This window comes from Ochotona princeps, chromosome 11 (assembly GCF_030435755.1).
Source record: "Ochotona princeps isolate mOchPri1 chromosome 11, mOchPri1.hap1, whole genome shotgun sequence".
Lineage (NCBI taxonomy): Eukaryota > Metazoa > Chordata > Mammalia > Lagomorpha > Ochotonidae > Ochotona > Ochotona princeps.
This window is the reverse complement of record NC_080842.1, coordinates 25,222,289-25,229,036: the sequence shown is the minus strand read 5'-3', so window position 1 is coordinate 25,229,036 and position 6,748 is coordinate 25,222,289. Positions and strand designations below refer to the sequence as shown.

The window sequence follows — 6,748 nt, the reverse complement described above, 5'->3', positions numbered from 1 at the left end:
TTGAGAAACTCTCAATCGGTGGAGAGTCTTCCCTGGAAGAAAGATTAATGTAGAATTTTGACTTAAGTAAGAGTCTGTGGTAGGTTGTGGGGAGAAAGCAGGGATGGGATGCATTTTCAATATGAAATTTATTGCCAGTCACAAGATAGAGTTGATGTCCACACAGTCAGGAATTTACGCATGTGAGGCTGCATAACTTCATGAGATGGTCACCTCATAGCATGGCTGTTATAAGCACAAACTCAGGGGGCTGGTGCCTCTCTCCCACAGGAGGCCTACGCGCCGCCTTCACCACGGCCATGTCTCTAGTGATCCCTGAGAGATTTCAGCACATTTTGCGAGTCCTCAACAGGAACATTGATGGGGGCGCGAAACAGCCTTTGCCATCACGGCCATTAAGGGTGTGGGGCGAAGGTACACCCACGTGGTGCTGAGAAAAGCAGACATTGACCTCACCGAGAGGGCAGGAGAACTCTCTGAGGATGAGGCGGAGCGGGTTATCACCATCATGCAGAATCTCAGACAGTACAAGATCCCCGACTGGTTCTTGAGCAGACAGAAGGATGTGAAGGATGGCAAATACAGTCAGGCACTGGCCAATGGTCTAAGAAGCTCCGCGAGGACCTGGAGCGGCTGGAGATCCGGGTGCACAGAGGTCTGCGCCACTCCTGGGGTCTCCGTGTCCGGGACCAGCACATCAAGACCACTGGCTGCCGGGGCCGCACTGTGGGTGTGTCCAAGAAGAAATGAGTCGGCAGGCCTTTTCTGTTAATAAATAGTTTATATACCGTGAAAGCAGGGAGTAGATGGGAAATGGAACAGCTGGAACATGAACCAGCGGCAAGCCCCCTCCCTCCTTTTTTTTAAAAGAGTACAAACTCAAGGGCAAGACGACCTGGATTTGAATTCTGACTTGGTCACTCGGCTGAGATTCTGCACCGATTGCTTCTCTTTGAACCAGCTTCTCATCTGTCAAGTGAGGACACAGTATGGGCTCCACTTTATCTATAAAATGCTTAGCATGGCACATGATACAAAAGCACCATATAAATGTTGCTTGTTTTTATTATTAATTATGTGGAACAAGCAGTAACAGACATGTAATTCAGAACATTAATAATATGCTATTCTTTCTAAGCATGTTGTCATAAGCATAAAAAAATCACTAAAACTGTGTAAGCAATATGAGACACATAGGGTGGATGATCTTTGAACAAATCCTTTTGAAGGCTTGTAATTTAAACAAATGCTCACCCCATGGGAATAGAAGTTCTTTTGTAAGTTCTGGACAATACCCACAGAAAGGTTTTAATTGAATAGTTTGTGTGAATGCCATTGTTTCTGTCATATATTTTTTAACCCAGAATTATGAATTTAGGAGTTGAAATCCTTCTACAATATGTGTATTATAAAAATAATAGAGCAAGACATCTTTCATTGTAAACATGGACTTTCTTTAGGTGCCGTAATTCTCAAGTCACTCAGTATAATTTCTCATCTGGGTACTTATGCATTATTGTTCCACGTGAAGCATGTGCATAGAACAGAAGCAACAGGGTTCCAGGGACTCACCTCTGTGTAATCTATCACCCCCCAAAACTTGGTGCTGGAAAATAACTAGTTTTACAACAGTGATGATTCTGGGGGATTTCAGACAGGGCACCTTGGAGACAGCTCGCCCTGGCCACACCAAGGGGAGGCTGGCTGCAGACACCTGGCTCCCCACCCCAGAGGTTGTCAGTTCTTCTGCTCTGGGTGTCTGCTGGGGCTGGGGTGGTACAGACTGTTTGGGGCTGGCTATTGTTGCTGTCTACACACCTTCTCCTTGTGGCTAGCTTGAACTCCCTCACAATATGGTGATCTCAGGGTGGTGGTGCTTGCTACACAGTGGCTGGTTTCCAAGAGGCAGGGGTGGGAGATATGGAATTAATACGGCCCGTACGCAGACCTTAGCTCTATTCTACTGCCCAAAGAAAGTAAAGCACCTGCCCAAGAATCAAGGAAGTGGAGAGGCAGACTCCACATCGTGATGGGAATAGCAGGAGTATGTCATGGAAATGAATACCAACCAGAGATCTGTTGGCTGCCATCTTCAGAAATTGCCAGCTGCCACAGACAGGATTTCAGATTCAAGGCATTTGGGCTGGAATGTGCCTCCCTGGCAGATGATCATCTGAGTTTCTGCTGTGGCACTGTGGATAATCAGCAATTGATAAACTTGGCTAAGAGCAGGTTGGGGAAAGACCCCTTTCCCAGACACAATGGCAGGTCATTGACTGTGGACAGCAGCAAAAAGAGTCACAAAGCTTTTCATTCACAAGGCTCTTTCGCCCTGCACAAACTTCCACTCCTCTTGAACATCCACATTGAGACAATGGAAGTCATCTCCTACCAGCTTATTTGATATGGCTTGGAAGATTTCTTACCTGGTTAGATATCCCAGTAGTTCCTCATGACTGTCTACTGAATTTCTTGCCACTAATATAACATTCATAGCTGCCAGCAGAATAAAGTGGTGAAGAAGCATGAGTCTTTAGTATGGATGTAATCCAGATCTTAGCTTTATCAAGTACTAATTGTGACCTTGAGCCAATTACATAGCATTGGAGAACCACAACTTTTATTTTTTATGATCTTTACATAGTTGATTAGGGCTCAAAGGGTCAAGGGCTACAGGAAAGTGGGTAAGAACATTGTTTCCACATTCTCCTTTTTTCTTCCTGTATCTGGGGCAGGAGGAAAGACAAAGGAGAGGCCACACCCACCCTCCTAACCAGCCCAGGGTCTTTGATGTGGGGCATGGGGAACCACAACTCTTTTTTTGGAATTGTAATAATTATTCCCCCTTACTGAGTTTTATAATAATGAGGCATTTGCTTAATGTTGATATTTGCCTTCCAAAATGACCAGGAAATATTACCACTGACTTAGGTCAGTTGGAAAATCTTGGAGGCTGGACATAGGGAAGGAAATTGTTTCTTGCCAACCGAGGTTTGCCCATTCTTTTATGATGATATATACAAACACCTCTCTGAAGGGGATATAATAACAGCATAATATCTCTGGCAACTTGAACAATGTGGTCATTGTGGTCTTGGCAAGTTAGGCTCCTTCTCATCTTGTGGGCAAGAGTAAATGCCTACCTTTCCCCTCCACATCCCATTAGCCACAGATCCTCCCTATGTTTCCTCTTGTTCCTTCACCTGTTTGACATGTTATAATTATACTTAAAGTTGTTTCTTTACTTGATTGTTACTTCCCCTAGACTATTTCACTTTTCCTTGACTGGTCTCTGGTTTGTCTTCATAACAGCATTTGAAGAAATGTTAAATTCATCTCTGTCCTTACTCCTTGTGCCTTCAGCACTGGAGACTGGGGACTGAGAGAGCACAGGTTGTGGATGGTGGAAAAGGGAGGGCAACAGAGAGACCGAGGCAGAAAAGAAGGGGCGTGCATGGGCAAATGCTGGTGAACCGACAGCAATGGAAGCAATAGCAGGATATTGTGGGACACAAAGGAACTGGTGATTACTGAGAACAAAAGCATATGGACCTTTTTATCCCCAAAATGATTGCCATTATGAAAAAAAATCACAATGACATGCTTATATGCAAAAAGTTCTTAAAGTGGATGGCTGAGTAGAGGAGTCTTGCACTTGGGTCTGTGGCCAAGAACCCAGAATAACAAAGGAAGGACCACATTTGCAAGAGATGAACTGAGAAAAATCATCATTCAGTAGCATGTTATTTAACTTCATGGCATTGTTAATTTCTTTTTTTCTTCCTGTTGTTGCTTTTGTTTTGTGGCTTTTCATTAAGTGGATGTATAGTAACTGTGTAATGCAGACTGTCATATCTAGATGTGAGGATACAATACAGTATGCACCTCTACTTCCAGATCAAAGATGGACTCCCAAAGAAACTGTTCATTCTATCTTGACAACAGGGATGCTGGACTCTCTGTTATTGTCCATGCCCACAAAGATGGACTTATGACTGTTTATGAAGAACTATACTATAGTAATAATAAAAGAAGTGTCTGGAACTGTTAAGAGCAGAGAAAGTGAAAAAAAGCACGCTGTAGCTCCTGCCCTTGTTCTGTGGCTGGGGGGGACTCCAACTAGTTGGGAAAATGTGAGAGGGAAGTTCTGTGACCCTTGCCTTTGCTGCAGACTGGTAGCTATAACTATCATAGAATTCCATAGTCCCCATTGGCCTTAAATCCAGTCTTGAAAGCTGACTGGGGTCAGAGCAATGCTTTGGTCAATACAAAATAAAGCAAACCGTATGGCCTCCCTTCCCCAGACCCCAGATCCAACAGTGATGGTACAGCCACTATTAAACTGCATTCTGTAGTAGGGTATAACAGGCAGCCCTGTCACCATTGGAGGCTCCTCCTCCCTCTGGGAGTATAGGGGGATCCACAGGGCAGAGACCAGGAGGCCTGTGTCTCGCACCTGTGGGATTGCTGGGCACAACACAACATCCATTAGAGCTATGCCTGGCTAGGGAAGTGCAGTTCTGCTTCTTCGGGCTCTGTAGTAGCAGCAGCCAACACACAAGCCCCGAAGACCAGAACCGAAGAAACCACTTTCTGTCTTCTCAGGACCCAGTACTAAAGCCCAGCATTGCTTTGAATGCCCTGTGGGAATTGACAGTAGGCCTCTGGGTCTGTGGCTCTGGAACTGCGGCTATTGGTGCCTCAATCCCTAGAGTAACTCATACTCACCAGTGGGTGGCAGGGGCTAAACACTCGAGGGATCTTCTGCTTTTTTTCAGGCCATTATCAGGGAGTTGGATCAGAAGTAGAGCAGCTGAGACACAAACCAGCATTGATGGGATGCCAGTATTGAAGGTGGTAGATTAACTCACCACACAACTCTGGCCACCAAGACTTTGATTTCATTAAATTAAAAAAAATTATTTAAGAGGCAAAGAGGACTTCCACCTACTGGTTCACTCCCCAAATGTCAACAAGGCCGTAGCCAGGCTGGTGCTGGGAACTCAGTCCAGGTCTCCCATATGGATGGCAGAACCCAATTACTTAAGTTATCTCTAATGCCTTCCAATGGTTGGCATTATTAGAAAGATGGAGTCAGAGCTGGAGCCCCCAGCATGCTGATATAAGATGTGGGTCTCTTAACCAGGAAATTAACTACCAGGTCAAATGCACATCCCAGAGAGATATTTCAATACTTTTAAAAAATGTGTGTGAGCAAAAGAAGAGTAAAATGTTAACAATTGTAGAATCATGGTGGAGACATGTTGAGCATTTGTACAATTCTTGCAGTTTCTCCGTAAGTGTGAAATGATACCAAAATGAAAAATGTAAAGAAGCAAGTGTAAACTGAAAAACTGTCATCATTGCAACGTGCAACACTTTCTCTTCTTCTCTCTCTCTCTCTCTCTCTCTCTCTCTCTCTCTCTGTCTGCAGCATCACTTCCCTTGTTCCAGGGCTAGGTACTGAGCAAGGAGGGCAGAGAATGGGGCATGTTAACTGTGTTGAATTGCGGCTCAATGCTAAATGCTAAATGCCAGGCGAGAAGCAACAGGCCTCCCTCTCTGGTGTGCAGAGTGCACCACGCCACTGTCTCCCTGACGCTCAGCTCAGTCCCTGGCTCCAGGGGTCTGAAAAGCTCCTGGCGACTGTCATTAGAGCTGACACCACTACACCGATTTTATAATCTACATTTACTTCCTATCCACTTCCTTGCATCTTTCTCTCGGGGGGCCCAAGTGACATGAGCACCAGCAACGTCTTCCGTTTTGCCTTCCAGCCCTGAAGCTGGGTTGGATAACATTTTTTTAATTGAGTGATTTTTTTAAAAGTGTGGCTCAGCAACGGCAGTGGCAGCCCCTGCAAATGGAAATGGTTAGAAAACAAACCAACCTCAGTAGATTTTCCTGAAGTAATGAGAAACGCTGGCCGTGGGACCCTGACGTCGGCTCTTCCACGTATGTGGCAGGCGGTCAGCAGCCGGCACCTTGCCACCATCACCTCTTGACACACTCTATAGCTGGTATCTCAGGACCAAATAAAAAAAAGTCAGAAAAGACCGAATTCTGCACAAACTTAAAGAATTTCTTTTTTAAAAAGTATGCTTTTGTAAACTGTGGGCTGTGAGCATAGTACTGGAGTCACTGGGTTTCCTTCAGGGTAGGCATGCAGCAAACGCCGGGGACAAAAGAGTTCTACCAGGGTTTGGGAGGAGGGGCTGATGGCATTTGGAGTGTGGAAGGGGGGAGTGTTTATGGGGTGGACTTAGCTATTTAAAAAGCCACTTCCAAGTATGCATTAACCAGGCAGCGAATCCACTTGCTTAAGCCGGGTGGAGGTGGGGGCAGGGTGGACAGTGGGGAGGAGCGACGGTCGCAGCTCCGGAATCACTGCCTTCCAAGGGTGGCAGTGCGCTCCCCCACGCTTCGCTCCGTACGCCTCCGGGTCTCTCCGAGGCCCGCCACCTAAACGCGCACCCCAAACCCTTTAAATCACCCCCGTCCCCGCTCCTCCCCGCAACACAGGACTGACAGAGTGCCAAGTCCAGCTAGGGGAAATTCCCCGCACTCCGTGCGAATTGCCCGCCCCCTCGGCTGCCTCCTCCCGCGTCTCCGCCCCCAACCGGGCTGCCGGGCGCCGAGGGCGGCGAGGGTGCCGCCGCTGGAAAATGAGCGGTGCCCTGAGGGTGGCCCAGAGCTTCAGGTAACGCGCGCCGGAGCTCGGGCCGGGGCGGCCCCCGCGCACGGCCCC

At 46.8% G+C, this 6,748-nt stretch overlaps 1 pseudogene; it reads left to right on the top strand.

Moving 5' to 3' along the window:
* The first annotated feature begins 299 nt into the window (after nt 1–299).
* On the top strand, nt 300–787 carry LOC101532502 (small ribosomal subunit protein uS13-like; annotated as a pseudogene).
* Nucleotides 788–6,748: the final 5,961 nt, after the last annotated feature.